The sequence below is a fragment of the Lissotriton helveticus genome, chromosome 9 (genome assembly GCF_964261635.1).
Source record: "Lissotriton helveticus chromosome 9, aLisHel1.1, whole genome shotgun sequence".
NCBI classification, from domain to species: domain Eukaryota; kingdom Metazoa; phylum Chordata; class Amphibia; order Caudata; family Salamandridae; genus Lissotriton; species Lissotriton helveticus.
Window position 1 is genome coordinate 146,197,150 of NC_136070.1, and position 26,686 is coordinate 146,223,835.

The 26,686-nt window shown below is 44.7% G+C and overlaps 1 protein-coding gene across 1 annotated transcript in view; it reads left to right on the forward strand.

Moving 5' to 3' along the window:
• Nucleotides 1-5,128: 5,128 nt before the first annotated feature.
• Nucleotides 5,129-26,686, forward strand: part of SNAP23 (synaptosome associated protein 23) — a 172,119-nt gene continuing 150,561 nt past the window's right edge. Inside the window, exon 1 of the mRNA XM_078659655.1 lies at nucleotides 5,129-5,357. The gene's annotated coding sequence lies outside the window, so the exon portion shown is untranslated. The remainder of the gene's footprint in view (nucleotides 5,358-26,686) is intronic.

Consider the following 26,686-nt stretch of genomic DNA (forward strand, 5'->3'; position numbering starts at 1 on the left):
TATTCTTATCCATATTCTGTTTATTATGTGCCTTTGTCCTCCTTTTATTTACCTTTGCACGTACCTTTTTGCTGCTTTAGGGACAACCTAGAATTGGTTATGAAGGATTTCGATATCTACTTTGATAGCTATATAGTTATGATATTTTTGTTTATAATGAACTCTTAAGTTAAATGAATTGATTTTATTGAAATTTTATAACAACAACTGCTTATGTATTTTATCTTATTTACTACGGTAAAAACCTGAGCATACAATTTTAACATGCTTATTGTGTAATATTTGTGTGTATATTTTTATGTGGACCTCATTGGAGATCCAAATAATAATAAATTGAATTGAATTGATGAAGACGGCAGGGTGTAGGGATAATGTCCAATTACTTACTGCTAATCTGCATTATCCTTAGTCCTGGAAGTCTGGTCACAGTCATTACAACCCACCCACGCCTCCCTGTGATATTGGCCTTCAAGGGGCTTGGTATTTTCAAGATGTGACCTAGGGGAAGCTAGATTTTAGAAGCCTGAATGGATAACACCTTCCTCTTCCTTTCTCCTGTGGGAGGTAGATTCACCTCAAAAGTAAGGAGTGTCACAAGGAATTCCTGGGACTAAGTACAATGAAGATTACCTGTAAGTAACCAGGCATTAGGGAATAAGAGGAAAATTAGTAGTCATGTATACCCTAAATGTGGCTTAGATTCTTATTACAGATGGAGCAACTATATAGTGCATACATGCCAACATTTTAAACCTGTAAAGTGGAAGATGTTGAAAACAAAATTGGGGGAAATGTATTTTCCCCCATTTACTTATATGGAATCATAGACAATTTTTGGAGGGAGAAAGCTAAACCAAAAACATTTTGGCTTTAAAAACCAAGAGTCGCCTACCTGAATCGGGTCTGTTGGCATTTATGATAGTGTATTATTTCAAAGGTGTTTTTATTAACATCGCACATCCCGGTGCCTTCATATGCGATCTTGAAGAACAAGCATAGGCATAGCCAATAGGTCTCGCCTTTGGGACCTTATAAGTGTTTAGACATGCAGAACATTATCCTGTGTACTGTGCTTTTACAGCCATACTGCCTGATAAACAATCTAAGTAAACAGTGACGCAGCACTGAGAACACTTTTCTGCTCAGGGAGGAGTAAAGGCTTAAGCAAACATTCTAAGGGAGGCCTCTGTAAGTCATGGCCCAGGCTGGGCCATTAGGCAAGAGGCCTTGATGAATTCCGCTGGCATCCGTAGCTGTTGGCGATTAATTCCAAGGTCTGTTTCACTCTGTTTAAGTGAGCAGATAGTTGTTACACCCTTAGCCTCATTTTCCGCTGAATATTAAGCATCTGGCTAGAGTAAGAACTTAAATAAATACACGGCCACAGGCGGGCGCTGCAACTGGTCATCCGGGACCACAGGCGGCGCAGGTCAGCCGCGTGTCGATTGCTGATTTGTCCGTGCGCGAGAGTCATTGGGCATTGAGAGAGTGGAATTACTGAAATGGTCCCGTGTAATTAGGGGCAGTAAAAGTGTCCTGGGCACTGCGTGTTGCAGGCCTCTGAATCTTAAATCTATTTGGAGCCATTTCAGTACAGGCAAAGTCGACGCTCAGCTTCTTCGGCCATAAGGTTTTATGTGTCATCAAAAAAGGGTGAGCAGTACATTGTACTAGCACCATGTCGCAGTACATGTCGCTTTTCATTACCATATGATTGAAATTATATGGAATGACTGGCACGCCTCGTGTCATTATACCGGCCCGGTGGCCCATCCAGCCATCACAATACCAGTCTGGACTCAAATAAGACGGAATGGGCCTTATAGAGAAATCAGTTCACTGCCTAAAAATTACCTATTTGGGATTGTAATTGGGTATTATTTGGATTCAGTGCACTTTGCAGTAATGTTATCTCAAATTTAAGAAGGCTTTGCAAAACTGTTCCCATTTTGCAGCTAGCGGAGTTGCTACGAGCGCTGCACACTGAGCAGCCGCCCTTCTGCTGAGGCCTTTAGCAGAAGCTAATCATTAAGCACAGCTCACTGGCAATTTGCTGGTATCACCGCTGTTGATATTTGAGACGTCTAAACTGCCTGTTACAAACTTTCAACAGTAACCTGACCCACGAGGAATGCAGCTGCCACCCTGTGCGTCGCTGCTCGCTCCTGCACCCAAAACGCTGTGGGAGTGAACATTTGCAAAAGAGGTAGGACATGTGCCCGCCTTTAGCCATTTGCAGGCTACAATTCCAAAACAAGTATTTGCAATGCAATAGGCCTTGCATTTGCGAGAGTTTAAGCTATTAGCATTGCAAATGACAATGCCTTTTAATTGCTCTAACAACCAAAACATAAATGAAAGATATTGTCATTTACAATGCGAATAGCTCAAACTTGCGTAAATGTGAGACCTATTGCATTGCAAATGCGTGTTTTAGTTATAGGCCTGCTGCTGCGTGACACACTCCCTGCTTCTTCGAATGACTGGCACTGCAGCTGTGCAGTATGCTGACGATGTTGACGATTCAACGCCAAGGAGGGATGACGCCCCAGGCCAGTCTAATAATTCATCATCAAGCAAGACTACAGCAGTTTATTGGTTGCGGCCGTAGTGCACTAGCGCTACTATACTTTTATTACTGCCTGTGTGAGATTGTTAGTTACTTGTGCTGAGCTGAGGCTGGGACGTCAAATCACCTCACCTGCTGTTTCTGGCGGTCTGTGTGCAGGGAGGAGACCGTTAACTCACACTACAGAGCATACGTAATTATTCCATGCAACGTTCTCTGTAGACCCGGCACTAAGAAATTAGTGCCTGTGCTAAGCACAGCAGCGTGACTACATAAGCAGCAGGCAATTACATCTCACCCCAAGCTGCAGGGAGCCTATAAAGAAATCTCACCCCAAGACACAAGCAGGTATAAATTACTTCTCACCTCAACAGGCATAATGCTCACAGGGACATTAGCTCATCCACTTTACATATATCACGTATATCCATGGGACACGCTCTGACCTCTTGGACAGGAAGGGGGCCGCTCGCAGGTGCCACAGACTGGAAGTGGCTTGGTACTGGTTATCCTTGGGACGCTTCCTCCGTTATTAATGTACGTCCTTGGTATTAATACATCTTCTTTTTCCATGGGATAATAGCACGCTAGGCCAGGGCTATTTCCACCCTCAGGAAATGGCCGCCACACTCCTCAAGATTAAAGCGCAGAGATCAGTCACAGACCCGCAGTAAATAGTCGTGTTTGGGCTCAAAAATTGTGTCTTGCCTGTAAAAACAGATGCAATCTTTACTTGGATACAGACCAGGGGAGGCACCTTAAACACGTCAAAGATACGACGTTTCTTGACGCCTCTCCAATTATAGCCTTTTAGGTGACTAACTCGTAGTTTTTGCGAGGGAATGCTGCTATTGAGCAAATAATTGTGCCATCTTGCCAAAACAATATTCAATAGCAGTTAAAGTGAAAGCGCATATACAAATAAACCTGAAGCTGACTTTGCCAAAGACACGTCGAGACAAATTGACCTGTGCTCTCTCAGCAGGGAGCTTAGAGTGAGATTTCACATCTCTGTTGTTATTCGTAAGAAACAAGAGTAAACAAGTAGAAAAAAAAATGACGGGCCACACTTCTTTTTTGTATTTGTTTACTTTTGCTACAATCACGGCCCGCGATCTCTACTTTAACATTATTAAAGGTAAAGCGCGGGGCCGCAACTGCTGCAAAAGTAAAGAAATAGAAAAATAAATCTATTTCTTTACTTTTTTCAACAATAGAGGCACCCGTGCTTCACTTTAGTTAAGCGCGGGTGCCGTGATTGCTGCAAAAGTAAAGAAATTGAAAAAAAATCTATTTCTTTACTTTTTCAACAATAGCGGGACCCACGATTTACTTTAGTTAACACGTGTGCTGCGATTTTTAAAAATGTAAAGAAATAGGAGTTTGTTCTATTTCTTTTCTTTTGTAGCAATTGCGGCACCCGCGCTTTACCTTTCACCATGTTAAAATAAAGCACGGGTGCCGTGATTGTACCAAAAGTAAAGCTATTCATTTTTTCCTATTTGATTACTTTTTCAACAATTGCGGCACCCGAGCTTTACCTTTAATCATGTTAAAGCAAAGCACAGGTGTTGCGATTGTAGCAAAAGTAAACAAATAGAAAAAAATAAATGTCTTTACTTTTTCAACAATCGTGGCACCCGCGCTTCAGCTTAACATGGCTGAAGGTAAAGCGTGTGTGCCGTTATGTGAAAAAAAAGTAAATAAATAAATAAAAGAAGCATTAGACAATAAAAAAAAGCACAAGGGCTGCGCAATAGCGCGTTACATGGTGGCCCGTGAAGCGCGAGTAGCCTTGCTAAAGCAGAATGAGCACAAAAGTGTGCTTACCCACTAATAAAGGAGACAGTGTAACGGCACAAGTGAAAGATCCAGTCCGGATGGGCCGTCCGAGAAGGAGACAGGGCGGTAACAAAGAAGCCTAATTTCCAACCACAGGCCAGCGTTTAGCAGAAATGATGACGCCAGCCAATCAGAATGATGGGGGGAGCTTCAACTCCACTTCTGAAATCTCCTCGATTACAATAAGCCTTGCAGAGTGAGCAGCATACGCGGCAATGCAGGTCTGCGAGACCTAATGACACAGGCAACAGCCAACTCAATGCGTGGGGAGAGTCAGCATCGCTTAGGCTCGACCTAAAGGACGCCCCGTAAAATACTTTCCTTAAGATCACACAATTTGAAAGCTGGGTGTCCAAGACTGATCACAGGTTTTCTTTTCACATGATGACATTCAGCCACTACTTTGGTATCTTTTTATGTCGCCTGTTTTACATCGAAGGTTAATCCACTGTCTGCAATACTTGCTGCATGAAGTCTGAATGTGCAGCCTAGGCAGCTTTCAGTTGCTCGCCAATCTCTAATGCATACAGAAAATTTCGCAGCAAAGGCCCCCAACTTCTCCGTTTTCACCCCCTTCGCCGCACATGAAAACAAACATCGGCGTCTGACTGCAAACCCTCGCTGCTTTCTTGCCTGAAATAGCGGCCATCGGGCGACTGAGGCGCACTTCTGTGGTGATGCCTTCCGGAACAGCTGCATGATTGTTTCTTCCGGGAAGGGCGGGGCATCTTTCTTTTACTAAAGGCAGGTCATTTACTTTCTATCCAATCACAGCAGTTGTTCGGCAGCAGCTCCTCACAGGCCCTCCTAGGGCGCCCCGTAGCCTGTCAATCTGTCTGAATTCGCTTTCCGATTGCTGCTTGAGTTGGGCTCCTCGTACTGAAGTCGACCAGAGTGAAAGCAAAGGAATTCGGATAGTTTGTGAGCCTTTCCAGGGAGACCGGAGGTAAGGCCACTCACGGTTGTGAACGTTCAGCTTGATTTATGAAGTGTTTTTTAAGTGTGACTGTAAACAGGCGTGGCATACTGGTCTTTTAACAAACCGGCATAAGGACGTCCCCCCCTCTTTATCCGTGTTTTGTTGTATCCAGCTGATGTCATGACAGTGAAGCGACTCTGTCCATCCGGTTGCTGACTTGCGTCACTCTTAGCATTGTTTGCTAGAATAATAGTAAGTTACTGACTAACTTCCTGCAGAGCTTGGTCTTAGTTTGCCATTATTGTGAACATACACCGTTGGCTACAAAATGCTAGATGTGATTGGTGGAGGTGAAGTAACAAGTTGAATTAAAACAATCAGTCTTACATGGGTTTTTTCTTGAGAGAAACGAAATGAACACACGGATATGGAGCTCGCACAGACCTCTTCAAATGTCAACAACAATCCCAAAGGACTGTTCAGTGATACCGGTGCCGCATCATGCGACCACAACGTTGTGCTTCAATGTTGACTAACACTGAGGTTAAAAGAAACATTGCTATGCGATGGAATGTGAGGCATTCGGCGCTAACTGCAGGGCGACGCGTTTCAAGTGTTCAGGAAACGAGTGTGAATTGGGCTGTAGAAGAGTAACGCACCAGGACAGTTCTCTAGGTTAAATATAAAACTACAATGGTACAAGATTCCAAATGACCTAAACTGTTTATATAATTTGTAATCTGTAAAGATGAGGTCCACAATCGTGTGGTGAAGTCAAGTATAATTTATCATCTTATCAACATAATCTTGTACCATTTTAGTTTTATATGTGACCCAGAGAACTGTCCTGGTGCGTTTTGTTTGATGTTGAGAGGGCGAGGTCTTGCACGTCTCAAGAGTCACGTAATAGGTTTAATTGGAGAGTACCGGCACTTCTCAGCAACAAGCAGATACTCCTGCACTTCCAGGTTAACATTTCAAGCATGCGTAAACCATAGCCCAGTGCTTTAATTAGACAAAATTACTTAGGGGCAGATTTACAATCCCCTTACGCCACATTTGCGCTGCCATTGCGTCACTTTTGTGCCATGCTGCGGGGTATTTACAACTGTGCCAGCACAGGGAGAGGGCGTTTCGGTGCAGGAACACCTCGCAAAAGTGGCTGAGTGAAATCTACAAGATTTCACTCAGTCACTATTACGGCCATGCTGCGTTAAAACCCTGAGCATGCTTGAAGCAGGCGTATGTATTGACGCAGCATGTGAGGTATCGGGGCACCCCGAGCCTTGCTGGAGCTGTGTCGCGCTTGCGACGCAACTCCAGCAATACGCTGCCTTTCCTACGGGGAATGCGACACGCATGTGCGCCACAGTGCGTTGCATTGTAAATGCGGCGCATCTGTGGTGGGGCACGGGTGGGCAGATGCGTCGCAACTCTGCTGGCGCATCCCTGCTGATTAGCAGAGATGCACCAGAAGTAGTAAATCTGCCCCTTAGTCCGGGAAGTCATAATTGGGGGGCGAGATGTGGCAGAGGAAAGTGGGTGGAGTCATGAGGGGTGGAAGCTTGAAAAGCAGAGTACAATAATCCACATATACATTTAGTTGCAAAGATAAATATATCTACTACAAATTGGCAACTAGGGCAATGTGACAGTGTTCTAGATGGCTTAATTGATCCCAAAGAGGCTATGTTTTAAAATACACTGCAGGGCTAAGACACCTGTTGCAGAGATCATTTTGTGCTCCACAATTTTGAGGGGATTATAATAGTGGTAAAATACCTCTGTTTAACATAGTTCTGTGTTTTGTCCAGTCAGAGTTTTGACTCGTAAAGTAACATAGATGGTTAATGTGATTTTATTTAGATGGGTAAGTGGGCTACTGCTTTTGACTCTGAGATCATTTTGTTACTTCAAGTTCATAAATTTCAAGCCTTCTAATTTAGCATAGTGCTCTATCGATCAGCATCAAGCAGCTGCATGCAAATTGTAAATCATGGGTTTAGATATTTTATTTCTAACTGTTAGTATAAGATTGCAAACAATGGTTCCTTTGCAAAGTAATAAAGTCTTATTAGTTCAGACAACCACAATCTTTGTGTTAAGTTTTATATCCTGACACTGTGTTTCACCCGAATTTTCACTCTTAACATATAATGACTATATAGTATGGGTGATATGTGATTACTACACCTTATAATCCTTATTGTTTTATGTTATATTTCCTGTAGAATGATTTACACGTATGACTTATTGTGCCTCTGTGAGGGATGTAAAGTGCTCTCATACACTACACTGGGATGAGTAGCTATGTAAAAGAATTAAATAAGTAGTAGAGGCTTTTTAGATCAATATTTGTGTAATTACTCATACAGACACATACAACGTGCATTCTTTCAGTGCAAGCACATCTCTTACATAGAGAGTTGAACAAAGTTAAAAACCTGCTTCCAAATGATAGTTTCTTTTGCCGGGTCTAGTGGCTCAGTGGACTGCAGGGGCCTGTGTTTGACCTCTTAGTCACAGGTTCCTATCCCGACAGGTTCACTCAGTCTTTCATCCTTCTGAGGTCGATAAAATGAATACCATTGAGTTGGGTGCCAATAAACATCTGTTATTCAGTGCCAAGATGCCTACAATTGAACGTGCTTCTTTACAAATACACGTTATGTTATGAAAATGTGAAGTGAAAACATGCTCTGCACCTTTTTGTTTTTTCCATGGCATTGACATCTAGGTGTCAGTCTCAAGCTAGCTCTCATCCAGTATTATGGTCAAACAAAAGGAAGGCTGATAGCCCCTTAAATTAGGCCTTCGTTTTGGGCCAACCTTGAAGCCTGAATAAGAAAGCCTCCTGCACATTGCTGCTCTGCATGGAATGCGGACCAATGTGCAGACGCTGCTGAGTTGTGTCCTGGTGTCAGAAAATGACATTAGGACAAATTCAGCATGTATCCGTGGGTCATCCGTATCCCAGATTTGGCCAGAAATAACTTCCGGAAACTGGATCCAGTACGTTCCGCCTCTGTTCCCAGCACTGCCCTAGCTTATATCACAAGCCCACTAATTTAGTTTTGGGTTTCTTATGATGTTATCATATTGCTGTGTTCCAAGTTGGTTTGGGGCATTGCTTTGGTTTGTTTGGGCTAGCTCGATTAGACTTTAATGTCTTTCTTCTCTGTTCTTGGATTGGTTAAGGTGAACACTATACTATCACTTACGTTTAAGAAGTTGGCTGAACGATTTCTGAGCTGCTGTAGGGCCCAATCTGTCAGAATGAACACCCACAATTCCCTTTTCCTCCTAAGGTTGAGGAAATTGCTAAAGAACATGATCTGATGATATATTGAGACTGGCAACTAAGAAAGCTTCTCCAGAGGGGAGGCATTTTGTGGAAACATTTATGTGTTGGTAAAGGGCAAACCTAGTCACAGGGCGGGCTGTGGGATTCGATGCCCCTACTGATTGGCTTTTAGGACCTCTTGGTCCGCATAGTGGATGCCTGGGAAAGCTGCATGAATGACAGGACAATTCTTTCCTGTTGAGTTTGGTTGTAAAGTGATAAAGGAGTGTGTTCTAGAAACGTGCCACTCGGTTCAAACTTGGCTCAGCTAATCCAGATCATAGAGCTGTGGTGTCACATCAAGGTGGAGGATATTCGTTATTGAAGAGACACTTTCAAACTCGTCTTAAAATATCTCTGGAATCGGGCTCAAGTAATATTTACGCTAGACCGTACATTCCTAGTCTGTTACATATTTCTATGCACCTCTGTTGTTTCCCCATGCAAAGCCCTCTAGGTATTACCTGGAGAAACTTGTACAGGGGATTCAAATGCAGTTTTACCAATCAGTAAAACCAAAGACAGACCTTATTTTCTATTGCAACTGGTAATCTCCGAATGCATTGCAAAAATCTCGAGGTTTAATGGTGTTACCACGCTGCAGCAGTATTTCCTCTGGGCAGGTTTTGTGTCTTATAACGACAGCTAGTTCTGAATGATGGTGTGTATCATGAGGACTGGTTAACTCGGCTGGACATAAACATCCACATAGATCTATGTAGAGTTTACTTATTTGTCAGTTTCTATGTGGAGTGTGTAACATGATCTTCTGTAGTTTCCCTGGCAAAGAGCCTAGTAACTCGGCTATCTTTTGGCCTGTCCTGTGTGTATTACATCATTCATAGCTGCTATGCTTAGGTCACAGGACATGAAAATTATCCTTTGCCTGGACAATGGTTTGGTGGCCAAAAACGAAGGAACAATGGGAATACAACACTATTTATTCTGCCAGTAAATTGCCCACAGGTGTTGTGCTTTCTCTTACATTTCAAAACACATACTAGTTCCATCCCATTAGATTCAGACTTATGTTTTTTAGATTTGTGGTTTGGTTTTAGACGCCATGGGTTTGCCCACAAATAAGATGGTGAATGCTTCTTTAATCTTTTCTGAGTTCATCTTTAGGATCATAGTGAAGTCTTGAATCTGTTATTTGCCTTCAATACAGGATATTTTTGCACACTCATTTACTTAAGGGTCTGCAGTGACAGCGTGAGAAAGTGGACCAACTATTGCCGTTGAATTGACCTCTCTGTGGAGACCCTGGAAGAGCTTTTCCAGTGGATGGACTACCTTATCAGGTTGAGGTGCTCTTATGCTTTTCTCACATAATGAGGGAGGGGAAGGTGGATTGGATCCATCAGAGATAATATTGTGCAGCAGCTGACTGGACATTTTTGCTGGTTATTTCACACTCCGCTTAGTGATTGTTTGAAATGTTGAGTTCTCCTGTGGATAATGAATGGTGCCAATTATCGGTTAACCAGAGTCTTTAATTTCCTGTCAGCCATTTTGGAGTGAGGAAAGAAGTACTGAATGCTGAGCTTTTACAGCAGCTCCACCAACTGGACACAAGTTGGGGGCATATTCTCATGAGGGAATGCTCTATGATCTAGAAGCTTCCTTTCCCCATGTACTTCTCTTTGTGAGATGTGAAGTGGTGTGCTATCAATTGCTGTTCTTGGGGGAAACATCCTTTACAACGCAACTTTTAAAACGCACTACCATTACAACGCAACTTTTACAACGCAAGTCATTACAACGCATTGCGCTGGAGGGCGCTCTAGGATAGGGAATAGTTTAATTACTATCCAACACCTTCCCTACTATCCACGGCGACTGGAGTTGGAATAGTAAATTAAACTATTCACTATCCAGCGCCCCCCAACGCAATGCGTTGTAACGACTTGCGTGGTAAAACTTGCGTCGTAATGGAATGCGTTGTAAAAGCATGCGTTGTAACGTCATACATCCGTTCTTGGAGAATAGTCCAGTAGTACCAGCCTCTCCTTGAATCTGTTGTCTTTAAAGTTACGTTGGTGTTTTCTGTTGTGAGTCCTGTAGACTGGTTTCAGTCGTGCATATCATAGAAGCTGATAAGTATTGCATTCAGTGTTCATAGAAAAAGTAAATGAGCATCGCTTTCAATTTTGTACCCTACTTTTTTAGGTCGAGACTTTCGAGACCTCTTGTATATAATTATATGTGTATGTACCTTGTGGGCTCTGGAGATCAGCCCTAGGACTTGTCTGCTTCTGCTTAGGGACTTATTTTTTCTGTTCAACTGCCTCTATTTACCTATCTTGATTGAAAACGACCAGCAGAGGTCAGTAAAATAGCAAAATTGCTTTCAGCTGAGGGACATTCTTTCTCTTATTTTTCTGGCAACTGCCTCTATTTATTTAACTTTCTTGATAGAAAACGACCAGCAGAGGTCAGTAAAATACCAGACTCACTTTAGCATTCTCTAGATTTCAGTCCATAGAAATTGTCTTCCATGAGCACCCATAGACCATAATATTTTTTTCAAATCGTGTATTTTCAGTGATATGACCACCGAAGGCCCTGCTTTTATATTAAAAACAGAGCTTTTGACTATACCATTTCCCGCTGAAAGGCAATTTTTCTCTCCATGTGTTCCCATACCTGGTGTGTCACGCTGTTGGGTGCTTACTTTCCCTCCGTGTTAAAGAATAGTAGATGCTTCAGCACCCAGGGTATTGTGCTGCATACCTAAATACATATGAGGTCCCACAGGTGAGACCGATTGCATTGCAAATGCTTGTTTTACATGCTTTTAGATTGTGTTTGTTTAAATGTTCATATGTAAGCCGGGTCTGGAGGCTCAGTGGACTAATGCGTCCACTGCAGGGGCCTGTCTTTGACCTCATAGCCAACGAATTCAAATCCTGGCGGGTCCACTCAGCCTTTCATTCATGTGAGGTCGATAAAATGAGCACAATTGAATTGGGTAACAATAAACATCTGTTATTCAACGCCAGGATGCCTACACACCTTACAAATACACGTTATGTTATATAATTATCACACTGTATGAATACTTATAAGTTAAGCCACATGCTAAGGAATGTATGACTTTACATCACAATCTTTACAACGCGATACGTTTACAATGCAGTCCTTATAACGCAAATCATTACAACGACTTGCGCTGGACTTAGGAATAGTATGATTTACTATTCCAACTCCAGCCTACGTAACAGTAGGGAAAGTGTTGGAATAGTAAATCATACTATTCCTTACTGTATAGCGCCATCCAGCGCAAATTGTTGTAGCGGCTTGCATTGTAATGGCCACGTTGTAAACGTATCGCGGTGTAAAGACTGCGTTGTAACGGACGTCTCCCCATCCTAAGTACTATGTCATTTTAAGGCTCTAATCTTGCATAATACTTTCCCTTTGTGCCATTATGTAAAATTTTGTTTCCCTGTAATTTGTGTCAGGAAAATCATGATGTTTGTACATACGAAATTGATCACTCCACCTGTTTGCTGTATATGCTCCATTTTTAATGTTTGCCTGAGGAAGAATCTGTTGCAGAGCAGGCACACATAGTGTGTGCTAGTAATATATATATATAATGCCTTTCACATTGTTATTTGTTTCGCGTCTAGGCTAGTCGGAATGATATAAGAGACTGTCAGATGCAGACAATTCTAAGCTTTCCACAGAGTGAGGATGAGCAACCTCACTGGGCCAATTACTGTTTGGTTCTTATCTGGCAGTTTAGTTTGCGTTGGTGATAAAATACCATGGATCTTATGATCTATCCTCAGCAGATGTTTTTGTCTCCCCAATCCCATATCACTCTTAAAGATAAGCAGCTCCTAGTCTGTCATCGATGTATGATCACGTTTCAGAATTCAGGAATTGACGCTTGCTTCACTAGATGAATCCTAACTCGTTCTAAATATTTGGGGAAAACATTCCTTTGGTTTTCACGCACAATGTTATCAGACACTGTGTCCTAGATGTTTTTAAAGAAGCATGCTTACTGTGTAAATGAAGCAGATGGGTCATGTCTACAGAATTCATTTCAGTACAAAACCGAAAGCGTTTGTTGGGTTAATATCTGAGTGTTTTAGATTTGTTATGCAATCTTTGTCTTGTTTTTTTAGTTAATTGAGCAAGTATTTTCTTAGTGAGTGAGTAAACTGGAAAATGTTAACTTCCTCTGTTTGTGCTGTGCTGCAATCTTGACGCCATGAACCATGGAGTTCTTACTATTTAAACCTCAAGGCATGCTCAAAGTCTTAAGCTTCTGTGGCAAAGTCCTTGTGCGCTGGAATCTGTGTGAACTCTGCTGTACAAACCGTTAGCTTCTTTATTCATGGATCAGGATATACTTAAGAACATCCGTTTCAGTTGCAAATATATAGGTACAGGACACCCCACCAGGAGCATGGGACTTTTCTGCTCAGCCTCTGGTCTCAACTGGTGTCACTGCCAGAGTAACACTCCAGGTGACTTAGAAACACTCCATGCAGCATCATACTCGTGTAGTGCAGGGACACAGGACAAGGAGAGCAGGAAACAACACATTCCCTTTCTCTAGCCTTTCAAAAGCAAATAGCTGGTGGGGAGAACACCAATTTAAGAAGCTTTTCTTGTTCCTTGGCTATTGCAATATGATTTCACTTAATATTTCAGGAACCCCAAAACCACCTTCGAGCTCATTTGAACTAATCGGGTTCAAGTTTTTATTATTAGCTTAGTATTATTTTTGAAATCGCAACATGTGTGATTAAGTGTATTGGATGACATTTCTGTGACCGTTGCTATTCCAAGGTTCTTTAAATAGGTTCTGAGCAGTTGGTTGTTTTAGACATTAAGACTTTACATACTTCAGTTTTTATCAGTACAATTGTATTGGTTTTTCCCTAAGATAAGCACATGTACAATATCAACAGTATGTCCATATAAAAATTAATTATGTTTGCACATATCCTGAGACCTGACTGACAAAAATGGGGCTTGTTGTGTCCAATGTTATTGTATGTAAGCAATCGTTATTGTGTATTGTATTGTATTGTATTGTGGTATATTTGTATAGCGCAAGCCTGTCACCACCAAGGGCATCCTGGCGCTTTGAACGTTAATCCAGCAAATTCAGCAGCTAGCCTGTCCTAGGGAAGAGGTAAGTTTTCAGCGCCTTCCTGAAGGCTGAGAGATCTTCAAGACTCCTTTAAGGATAATGGCAAGGAGTTCCAGAGTTTTGCCGCCGCTACTCTGAACGAACGGCCGCCCATCCCCACTCTCTGGAACCGCGGGACTACTAGTAGCCTGGATGAAGAGGACCGAAGGGCTCGAGATGGAAGATACCAGGCAAACATTCTTTGCAAAGGGATCGGGCCCGAGCCATGAATAGCTCTAAACACAATGCATGCTGCTTTATAGCGGACACGTAGATGGACCGGGAGCCAATGGAGTACCTGTAACGCGGCCGTGGAAGAGCTGTGATAGGGGCGGGATAAGGCAAGTTTGGCTGCAAGGTTTTGTACCCTTTGGAGCTTGCCCAGGAGTGTTACCGGGGCTTCCAGAAGTAGTGCGTTGCAATAGTCGAGTCGACTTAAGATGGTGCTCCGCACTACTTCAGGTCTGGCTTGCTCAGGGAGAAGGGGTAAAACCTTGCGCAACATGCGAATAAGCATCATGCACGTTGAAGTAGTTTTGTTTACGTGCAGATCCAACTGCAAGTTGGACCCAAAAATGACGCCCAGATTACGCGCCGATAGTGTGGCTGACACTGTGTCTGAGAATGACTGGGGCCAGAAGTCGTTTGGGAGATCTCTAGGAACTCGATCGTTAGAGCAGTACAGGACCTCTGTCTTAGTTCCGTTGAACTGTAACGAGTTCGAGCGGAGCCATTCCGCTGTAGCCTGCATGCACCGATGGAAAGTCTCCAGCGGGACTGCATCCTGTCCCTCGAGTGAAAAGACCAGCTGGGTGTCATCCGCATAATTAAATGCGGAGATCCCAAAAGATTTAATGAGCTGGACTAAGGGGCGGAGGTACATATTAAAGAGTATCGGGCTGATGGCTGAGCCCTGAGGTACTCCTTGTCCTACCCTCCGCTCCACTGAACTAAAGGGAGGAAGCGAGACCCGTTGCTGACGGTCGTTCAAATAGGAAATTAGCCAATCCCTGGCCTTGTCTTTGACCCCGCACTCTTCCAGCCTCGATATTAAGGTAGGATGGCTGACCGTGTCGAACGCGGCCGACATGTCGAGCAGCACCAAAAAGGCTGCTCGACCACTGTCAACTCGCGCCCGCAGATTGTCTAACACGGTCACTAACGCGGATTCCGTCCCATGAGCTGGGCGGAAGCCGAATTGCGTCTCATCCAACCAGGCGTTCCCTTCTAAGAAGCCGGACAGAGTGCGGGTGACCAATTTTTCCATGATTTTAACTGGAAAAGTAAGCAGGGAGATTGGCCGGTAATTGGAAAGACAGGCAGGGTCAAGCGTAGATTTTTTTAAGAGAGGGGATACCACTGCCTTCTTCCAACAACCCGGTACAATTCCTGTTTCGAACGACTGGCAGCAGATAGAGTGCAAAGGCTGAAACAATTCCTCCTGGAACAGCCTCCAAAATTTTGGAGGGAGAGGGTCGAGAGGCGAGCCAGAAGAGATCGTAATAGCTAAACTGCCAAACTCCTCCAAGGAGGGAAGGGGAAAACTCCTCAGCTGGGGTCGACTGGCCACAATCGCCGGAGCTCCCAGACTGAAGGCCTGGTCCAAGGAAGGAGAGGAAGAGCTACTCAGCTGGGGTCGACTGGCCTCAGTCACCGGAGCTCCTAGACTGAGAGCCTGGTCCAAAGCGGGAAGGGGAGAGCCACTCAGCTGGGGTCGACTGGCCACAATCGCCGGAGCTCCCAGACTGAAGGCCTGCTCCAAAGCGGGAAGGGGAGAGCCACTCAGCTGGGGTCGACTGGCCACAATCGCCGGAGCTCCCAGACTGAGAGCCTGATCCAAAGCGAGAAGGGGAGAGCCACTCAGCTGGGGTCGACTGGCCTCAGTCGCCGGAGCTCCCAGACTGAGAGCCTGGTCCAAAGCGGAAAGGGGAGAGCCACTCAGCTGGGGTCGACTGGCCTCAGTCACCGGAACTCCCAAGCTGAGGGCCCGGTTCTCTGGGCGGGGTCGACTGGAAGGCGTGGCCGGAGCTTCCAGACAGAGGTGAGTAGTCCTCTGCGGGGGTCGACTGGCCACCGCTTCCGGAGCTCCCAAACCAGGGGGGGCGTTAACTGGGGCCTGCAGACCCTCCAGGATTCTACCGATTTTTCTCCTCAAAGGCGTCAGCAAGTGAGTCACAAAGAGCTTGCGATGAAGGAACGGAGCTAGCCACACACGTAGGGTGGGCAAGGTCCCTGACTATTTTGAAGAGGGCCTGTGCCTTGTTTGAGGCCTGATTCAAGGTGGCTTTCAGAAAGGTCGCTTTAGCCAACTTGATCTGAACCTTGTATTTTTGTATGGCGGTCCGGAACACAGTTTTCTCCGACTCTAAATACTGTTTCCTCCACGCCCTTTCTGCCCGTTTACAGTCGAGTTTAAGCTGGCGTAGTTCACTCGTATACCAAGGGCTAGCTCGATTCACCCTCCCTCGTGACTTCCGGAGGGGTGCCAACTGATCCAGCGAGCTCGAGATAGACTGGCAGAAGAGAGTATGACCAGGCTAGAAAGCGTAGGAGGACAGTTCAAGGACTCTGGGTAGGTATGGTTTGAGATCTTTTACAAGGGGACAGTAGTAGGGTTGCCTCTTTTGTAATGGAGCCTGGACATGGGCGAGTTCTTATTAGACGTTTGCAATAGTTTTAGAAGTTCAAGCTTTAAAGAGCTTATTCTCTATAGTCCTAGATCTGGATATAACTTTTTGATAGAGCGACCTTGTGTCTGGCTGAGCAGTGGTCTGCTTCAGTGGGGTATTTCTCGATAGTCTGATATTCTGGTTCTGATTGTAGGAGTGCATCAGAATTCACCTTAAATGTCCCTCCCACCTTTCTTATATTCAGTATCCAGGTCACCCACCACTACATGATGAAGACAGTACTGTCCGATTAGTTCCAAAAGAAAAGCCAAGGGCTGCAATGTGTTATAGTACAAAACCTAGCTCTTCAGTCACGGTTGTCCAAAGAGCCATTGGCTCTCCTTTGAGTACTTTGTTGGCTGTGGAAGCAGGAATTAGAGTAGCAGGAGCCGACCCAAAAGCACTCACTTCTTTAAAGTGAAGTCTATTATGCCGTTGGAGACCATGTTAGAGATGTTCAAGGGAGTGAACCTGAAATAGTAGCACATTTGGTCCCTGGTCTATGTGCCTAAAAACAACATACATGATGTGCGATGCCCGTCCATACACCACATATAAAGCGCAGTCCATGTGGGTACTTTGCATGTAATTTCACTATGCAGTTCTGTAAACCATATCTGAAACTTACATTTCATCCAAGAGATGGAAAGAGTGTTTTCACTGCCTACAATCTATATATAAAAACATTATTTTTTAAAGAAATTTTGATGCATTGTTGGGTAACAGGAAAATTACTTTAATTGGAAGGGTAACGAGGAAGCTCCAGCACTCCTCACAATCTATTTCTCAACATATTTAGCCCCAAAGGCAAGGGCCCCCAGTTCATAAATTCTTGTCTAAAGCACACTCCACCTATTTCAGTATGGTGGTGTTACTTTAAATTGCATTTTACTCACTACTGTGTATATTGTTTTGCACTTCAGGTCACAATACTTAGCCCAAGTAGGGCTTCAAGAATGTAAACTTATGTTGCCAGGCATTGTATCAAAATTTCAACCGTTTACTACGGTGACAACAAACCCTTAATTATTGAACACAACATCTCCGCTTTTAGAGTCGAAATTACACATTTTGTCAAACTTGCAACAAAACCATGCCAGGGCAGATCTGAAGAGTAATGCTGCAGCTCCTTTAACCCCTTGGCCGCAACGGTAATTCCGCCGCGGCGCTAGGGGGTCCATGTGGCGCCACTATGCTCGTGACGAACCCCTCCGTCACGAGCCACGGGCGCGCTGTGCTAATGACTGAGTGGTTCTGTCACGGCCCCGCCTGCTCAATTAAACCGCCGCACAGGCGCGAAATTGATGCCGCGTAGGCGGGGCGGCCGCGCCGCACCGTGACGGAACCACTCCGTCATTAGCACAGCGCGTCCGTGGCTCGTGACGGAGTGGTTCTGTCACGAGCACGGAAGGGGTTAAAATATACCACTGAAGATTTCAGCATTATCATACAAATCTGTATAAATGTGCTGGCCTCTGAACGAAAAAAGGTAATCCTATATTGCAGACACTAATGACTGTACTTGGTAATCACTAATCACTGTGGTAATGATTACCATGTGCACAATTAGTATAACCACTAGCGTTAGGCGCCCCTTTGCATGTATTATTGAGCAAAACAGTGCCATCTGCAAGAGATGCATTCTAAATAGTGAGTAGATGAAGCACGAAAAGGGTATTCCACAGATGGAGAGAATGTATTAACCAGAAACCACAAAATGTTAAAGTTCTCAAAAACGTATCCTGTCTCCTGCTGTATGATGTGCAGCAGTAGCATGCAAACCTGAGTCTTCTGAGCCCATTTGAAACCCCCTGTCCAATGACATTTCCTGCATAATGCTGGCCATTCCATTAGATTTATTCATACTCGGATGAAAGGGCAAGTGACCCTTTGTCGAATGATGCCATAAAAGAGACCTGACCGAGAATTAAAGTAGCTTTTGTTGTCTGGTGGAGAGCTTCAGGTTAGCAGCAAGGCCACTGCTCTGGTGAGCCCAAGCAGTGGCAGCATGCAGCAGCACTCTATCGGGGAAGAACCCTCGGGGATTGAACCCTCGAGTGGCTGCGGTAGGGAGACGGTGGCAGTGTCTCCCAGACCCGCTGTCCGCTTGGTGTGTGATTAAGACGCTAGACCTCTCTGTATCCTGATTGCGAGGGCTGCGAGGAGATAGGAATTATTTTTACTTACTTGACATTTTTAATCATCTTTGCGCGATTGATTTTAGAATCGCCTAGATAGGATTGATTAATAATCCTTATTTTTAAAACCTGCATTTAATTTGTTTTAATACTCCTACCACTCTCCCCCGCATTGCCTAGGCTCGATATCACAGCCTGCCCGCCCCGGTCCGACTCGGCTATTACAGCCGTAGAGCGGAGGGCGGACAGGTAAGAGCCAGGCATTCTAAAACTACACTTCCGCTAGTGCGGAGGTCAGCGCTCTAGGCGTCCACGTCATCGGGGCTATTTAGCTACGCCCTCCAGTCAAGCGCGCAGCGGTTGCGCGCAGGGGGCGCCATCGACGGCGCCATCGACGGCGCCATCGACGGCGCCTAAGACCAGCCAAAGAGCTGCCCGTCTGCGCCCGTCCGCGACAGTACGGGGCTAGGGGCTCCCCTCTCTCTTTTTTCGCACTATGATTATGGATCCCCCTACCATAAGATATTCAGCACATGCACTTTTGGCCCTGCAACCACAGGCAACACTAAGATGTACCAATAAACCGCTAGTCAGCCCCGGAGGGCCGTTTTCATGTTTGAAATGTGGTTTTTAAGCTACTCATCAGCGTATAATAGCTGGTCATCCTAAAACTGATACTATCACTCCTAATGGCTGGAAAAGCTTTTTACTCAATGTGAGGTCCCTCCCAAAGCATCATACTCAACTTTGGGACTCTATACACAGTATCAAGCCTGAGATCTGTTTTATCACCGAAACTTGGCTTAAACCCCACACTACTCCAAGTATCACCCTGGGAATACCTATGGGGTATAAAATTTTTCATCAAGATCGACTGTAGAAAGTAGGAGGCGGGATCGCCATTATCTATAGGAACAATCTGAATATTAGGATCTTGGAACAAATATTGTCACCCACTATGGAGTTAATTATTTTTCATATGAAAGTCAGCCCTTTGATTCACTGGAAAGGAGCCCTAGTGTACCGTCCTCCTGGACCCAACGCTGGGTTCTCTCTAGCCCTGACAGAAATTCTAGCTCCACATATGAAAACAAACGAAAACTTCATTTTATTAGGTGATTTTAATTTTCACATTGACATTGCGGACCACCCCGATACTGTCGCACTCCTGGCAGACCTGGCGTTGTTGGGCCTTCATCTCCGAAGCAGTGGCCCCACTCATTCTGGTGACCACACTTTGGGCTTAATTTTTACTACCCTCCCTAATGTCTATTGCCACTCCCCTAAATATATCTATTGGTCGGATCACAAAATGCTAGATTTTTCCCTTCTCAATCTACCAGAACACATTAATCGACCAACCATGCAAACGACCAAACGTAGGCCATGGCACAAAGTCACCCCGGATAGGTTCACCCAAGTCTGGAAACAGCCAGTCTTTACAAACTTGGATGATATTGAGACAACTCTCTCTAAATTTGACTCCTCTTTGATGGAAGCCATTAACATCTTGGCTCCCCAAAAAGTAGTCAAACAGCCTACCACAACTAAAAGGGAAGCATGGTACACTGAGGCCCTCAAAAAAGAAAAACAAGGGTGTAGGAGACTGGAAAAATTATGGAGACGAACACACAAGAAGGAAGACAAAGACCGCTACGTAACATCTATGACTACCTACTATAAAAACGTAAAAAAAGCGAGGAAAGTCAGTCTTACCTCCCAAATAACAGAGGCAGGTAACTCCACTCGAGAGTTATTTAAAATTGTATAGTCCTTCACCAATCCTATAATGTGTGAGAGCCCGGATGCTTTCTCACAAGATCTCTGTAATAACATCTCCCAATTCTTTGAGGAAAAAATTGAAGGGATATATAAGAAAATTGTGGCAGTTACAAGCTCCCTGGAGACTGTGGAATCTGAGACCCCCCCTTCAATGACCCCTGCTAAAAGGCTCCATATAATTCCAGAAATTACCTTAAAAGATTTGACCACGCTTATTGGTAATATGAAGACTGGCTCCCCTTCTGATTTGATCCCCGCAAAAATGATTTCCCCTCTAGTGGAATCATTAGGCCCTACCATTCAGGAACTTTTGAACCTTTCCTTTGCTAAGGGACAACTTCCACAACCTTGGAAAGAGGCGGTTGTGAACCCCATACGGAAAAATTCCACCCTTCCCTGGTCAGAGCTCTCCAACCTCCGCCCTATCTCCCTTCTCCCTTTTATTAGCAAGCTGGCTGAGAAACACGCTAATACCACCCTTTCAAACTTTATCGAGGCGACAGGGGGCCTGGACCAATCTCAATCTGGGTTCAGGCCCAACCACAGCACTGAATCAGCCCTCCTATCTGTGACTGATAAGATCAAAATGTCACAAGATAGAGGAGGGTCTATGATATTAGTGCTGTTGGACCTGTCTGCGGCCTTTGATACCGTGTCCCATAACATCCTTCTCAGCCGCCTGCAGGGAGTGGGAGTCGGAGGCTTAGCTCTATCTTGGCTGGAGAGTTTTCTCTCAGGGAGATCGCAATCTGTCAGCCTGGGCCCTTATCGTTCCACCTCGAAGGCGCTCACGAAGGGGGTGCCACAAGGCTCATGCCTTAGTCCTACATTATTCAATGTATATATGGCCCCCCTTGCTGAGATTGTGCGGAAGTATGGGTTCATACCAGTTTCTTACGCTGACGACACCCAGCTCCTCTACCCTTTCAGCTCCCTTGGTTATACAGTCAAGGAAAGTTTTGCTGAGGGTATGAGGGCAGTGTCACATTGAATGGCCGCCAACTGCCTCCAATGTAACGTTGCAAAAACGGAAGTTATGCTCTTTGGTAGGGCAAGCTTACTGTGGTCTCCTGAATGGTGGCCGATGGATCTAGGCCCAGTTCCCATCTCAAAGCCCTATGTAAAAAATCTAGGGGTCAAGATTGATCAAAAACTGACCCTTAAGGAGCATGTCAACCACATTGCAGGATTGTGCTTCTTTACCATTGGTCTTTTACGGCGAGTGTTTCCTTATCTCCCTGATACTTATAGGAAGACACTCGTCCAGGCCCTGGTAACTAGCCGCCTAGACTACTGCAACGGCCTGCTGACGCTAGCAAATGCTGACGCAGTAGGTCGGTTGCAGGTGGTTCAAAACACGGCGGCTAGACTGGTTATGGGTGTGCAGGCTAGAACCCCCTCTAAGCCTCTGCTGATGGAGTTACATTGGCTCCCGATACGACAGCGTATCAGTTTTAAAATATGTTGTACGGTTCACAAATGTTTATACGGGAATAGCCCCAAATATCTATCTCAAGCTGTTGAACTGTATCAACCTAGCCGCTCACTTCGCTCAAGCAATCAAGCCCTCCTGAAACCTCCTGCAACTAAACGAGCTAGGCAGGGTGACCGAGCTTTCTCATCAGTTGGTCCTGCCCTATGGAACAAACTTCCTACTGAAATGAGGATGAATACTAATCATTTGGCCTTCAGAAAGGCGTTGAAAACGTTCCTCTTTCAGGAAGCATTTCAGTCCACTTAAAGCATCTCCGTTCTCTTAAACACATGTTAGCAGACAAAGCGCGGAGATACCCCATGGGATTGAATCCAGCGCGTTATAAGAAATTAAAATAAAATAAAATAAAATACCTAATCATCCACCTACGAGTCAATAATATATGACAGTAAATGTTTAAATTAACAGATACATTTTTTGTTTCTTTGAAAGATTGTATGTACATGTTAAAATTACCTCAACAAAACCAGACAATACATAAGTAAGTGTATCATTTTAGTCAACATTATAAATTGGGCTTTGTGACTTGTACACATAAATATGTTTTCCTGAAACCACATCCAAATTATGTTAATAGTGAAAGCTTTAGCAAATATTGTTCGTTTTTTTAACATTAATGTGCTTCTTGGCTGGGACCTTGTTATGGCCGCTACTGTTTGCCTTGTCCCCAGTTTACCTCTCATCTGGAAAAGACAACTGGTTCTACCCTCCTGATCCATTGAGCTCTAGTTCAGGGAGCACAGCAACACTTAGATTATATTTAGAGTTCCACTCTAACCTTTTTGTCTTGTCTAGCGGGAGGTTTTTGCAGGATCCATTTGTCTAATACCACCTTGTTCATTAAGCAGGGATGATTTTTCACCCCCTCCCATTGCTGAATTTGAGAGCGTGTACATGAGTACCTTTGGCATTTCAGTTGACAATATCAGCACTGTGTGTTTGTGCTGTTAGTTACAACTCTACAAGATGATTGTTGAAGTGCAAGTGGCTTTGGTTCAATTACTGAACTGCTAAAAAAGCATTGCATCCACTAAATTCATTCCTAAACAATACTCTGTTATGACTCATTTGCTGATTAGGAGACTTGTTTGAAATAATCCCAGCCAATAATTGTCTCTGAAGAGAGATTCGGCAAAGAGGAATTATTGTTATATGTATTTGTAAAGTGCACTATTGTGCGCAAGGGTCCCCCGGATGCTGAGCAGGGGTGCCTATGCTAGGTTGGCTAATTGAAAAGCCATGTCTTCAGCTTCTTGCAGAATTCAAGAAGAGAGGAGGAGGCGGCTTTCATTTGGAGTGGGAGGTCTGTGCGAGTAGGAGTCCTGCAGAGCGAAGGTTTCTGGGTGGTTGGTGGAAGGAGATGACTATTTAGGTAGGTAGGGCCCGGGGAGGCGGAGGGGGGCGTGTGTGGTCTGAATTGAACACATTTGTGAATCGAGAGCCAGTGGAGCCCCCTGAAGTGTGTGTGTGTGTGTGTGTGTGTGTGTGTGTGTGTGTGTGTGTGTGTGTGTGTGTAAGCTTAAGGATGAATCTGGTTGTCGAGATCTGGATGGTTTGTAGTCTTCAAGTGAGTTGTTTGATGATCCTGGTGTAGAAGGTGTACCCATAATCAAACTTGCTGGTGAGTAGGGTGTGAGTGATAATTTTCCTAGTGTTGCTTGGGAGCCATTTGAAGATCTTCCCAGCATCTTCAGGGTGGGGAAGCAGGATTCAATGACAGCATTGACATGTGAGGTCATGTCCAGTTTGCAGTGGATGATTATATTATTCTGAGGTTCTTAGGATGAATTCTGATTTTTGGTCCAAGTTCGGCCTGCCACTTGTTACAGTCCCATAATGAGGTATTCTTGCCGAAGATCAGTACTTCTGTTGTGTCGGTGTTGAGCTAGAGAAAGTTGGCTTTCATCTAGTTAGCGACTTTGGTCATACAGGATGTGAACTTGTTCCTTGTGTTGTGGGTCTTGTCCGAGAGGGAGACTGAGTTGCATGTCATCGGCGTAGGAAAGGATGCTGATGTTGTATACTCGAATGACATTTGCTAGAGGGATCAATTATGCAGTAACGTGGGAGGAGCTGAGCGATAAACCTTGAGGTATACCGTAGATAAATTTGTGGGCTTCTGAAGAATAGGGTGCCAGGCTGACGGCTTGTGTTCTATCCATTAAGAAGGTGGCAGATCCAGCAGAGAGCGGGTCCTTCGATGTCAATCTGATCCAGCCACCTGATGAGGATGGGGTGTGTGGCCGTGTCAAATGCTGCAGAGTGGTACAGAGAATTAAGGAATGTTGATTTACTAGTGCTCCGCTTTGAATTGGCTAAACTCTTGCCTGACAAATAGATTCCACATCAGTACTTTGTCCCTGTAAGCTTGTGTGGTATCCAAAAGGGTTGGATTTTTGTGCTGCTCTTATTTAGCACCTACTTGTAGCCATAGATGTACCCTAGGAGTGTACATATATATATATATATATATATATATATATATATATATATATATATATATATATATATATATGTGTAAAACACACACACAGGAATCCCTTCGAAATGAGGCCGCAGAGAGAAAGATTATTTCAGCATTTTTATGTCAGCATGCCGGCAAATGGCATAACGGGGCCCAGGCCACACAAACTGCAAACGCCGATGCGTTTCGGGAATGAAAATCCCTTCATCAATGGCGTGATGTTCCTGAGGAAATGAGCAACGCTGTTGTTTGGCGCACCTTTTTAATCTTCAACACCTGCCCTCGTGGGTGTGGCCGAACCTACGGCCTCATGGATGTTGTAGTGCGCCAATGTCTTATCCAAGTGGGCGCGCTGATTACTTCCAAAAATTAAAACATGGTACAATCCCAAGTGGGTGGAGGCGGGCATCCGCTGTCATTTGCCCCGCTTTGCTGCTGGCATAGTGAATAAACTGGCACTACCCTGCATAGCTGCCAGCCAGTCTCTCTTCCTGTGTACAAGCACCGGATCGGTACTTGCAGGACCCGCTATATATTAATATTAAACACACACACAGGAATCCCTTCGAAATGAGGCCGCAGAGAGAAAGATTATTTATATATATATATATATATAACCTACTGGCAGTCGCCAGTAGGTAGTTATAGTTAGGATTGTTTTCCATAGGAAATCCGCAACATTCTATTGGGAATAACTTTGGCGCCGAATGAGGTATCTGCCTGTAATTTTCCGTAACTTTGCCTCGCTGCGCTCCGCTCCTTCCCTGAAAGTTTCGGGGGGATCCGTCAAGCGGGGGCCGAGATAAAAGGGGGGGTCCCAAAACGTGTTTTCCCCATGTTAATTTCCATAGGGCGGTTGGACTCACTTTTAGCCCGATCGGCTGAATGGATTTCCACCAAACTTGACAAAATTGTAGGGACTGGTACCCCGATGTGCCTTTGCTATGTCTCAAGATATATGCCCCAGTGGTTTTTACGAAAATTAACTTTGAAAAAATATATATTGGGCTATATATATATGTTAGAGCCCAAATGTAGCCCAATGTAGCCCAAAGATGGCCACCAGAGACAAGAAAAACCAAATGTAGCCCAAATATCAGCCAGATGTAGCCCAACTATAGCCCAATGGCAGAATGTCCCAGAGTGTTCTAAAGAACAACTAGAGCGCTAACAGTCTTACTTATGACAAAAGTATGGCACACCTGAAGTCATCTTGATTGGAATAAAGTGTTAACACTTAAAACATTTAATTTGCAAAGGAACAAAATGAGGGGCTTCATTTTGCCATAGAAATTATGATTAGTGCTGAAGAAAGAAAAATTAGGGCACATTTTGAGTGACTTCTCAAATCCTCTTATATTTCATTAAAAAAATTCTGATATGCAGTCTCCCAAGATGGCCACCAGAGACAAGAGCCCAAATGTAGCCCAAATATCAGCCAGATGTAGCCCAACTATAGCCCAATGACAGAATGTCCCAGAGTGTTCTAAAGAACAACTAGAACGCTAACAGTCTTACTTATGACAAAAGTATGGCACACCTGAAGTCATCTTGATTGGAATAAAGTGGTAACACTTAATACATTTAATTTGAAAAGGAACAAAATGAGGGGTTTCATTTTGCCATCAATCAATCAATCAATCAATCAATCAATCAATCAATCAATCAGGTCATTTATAGAGCGCACTACTCACCCGTAGGGTCTCAAGGCGCTGGGTGGGGGGGGGGTGCCGTTTACTGCTCGAACAGCCAGGTCTTGAGCTTCTTCCTGAAGGAGAGGTGGTCTTGGGTCAGGCGCAGGTCGGTCGGGAGTGAGTTCCAGGTCTTGGCAGCCAGGTAGGAGAAGGATCTTCCTCCTGTTGTCGCTCTTCGGATGCGGGGGACGGCGGCGAGGGCGTGGTTGGTTGATCTGAGGAGGCGCTTGGGAGTGTAGAAGTTGATCCGGTTGTTGAGGTAGCTCGGGCCTTGGTCGTGTAGGGCTTTGTGCGCGTGGGTGAGGAGACGGAAGGTGATTCTCTTGTTGACCGGGAGCCAGTGCAGATCCCTCAGGTGTCCGGAGATGTGGCTGCGTCGGGGGATGTCGAGGATGAGTCTGGCCGAGGCGTTCTGGATCCGCTGGAGTCTCTTCTGGAGTTTGGCCGTGGTTCCGGCGTAGAGGGCGTTGCCGTAGTCCAGTCGGCTGGTGACGAGGGCCTGGGTGACCGTCTGCCGCGTCTCGGTGGGGATCCACCGGAAGATCTTACGTAGCATGCGCAGGATGTTGAAGCAAGACGAGGAGACGGCGTTTACTTGTCTGGTCATGGAGAGGGA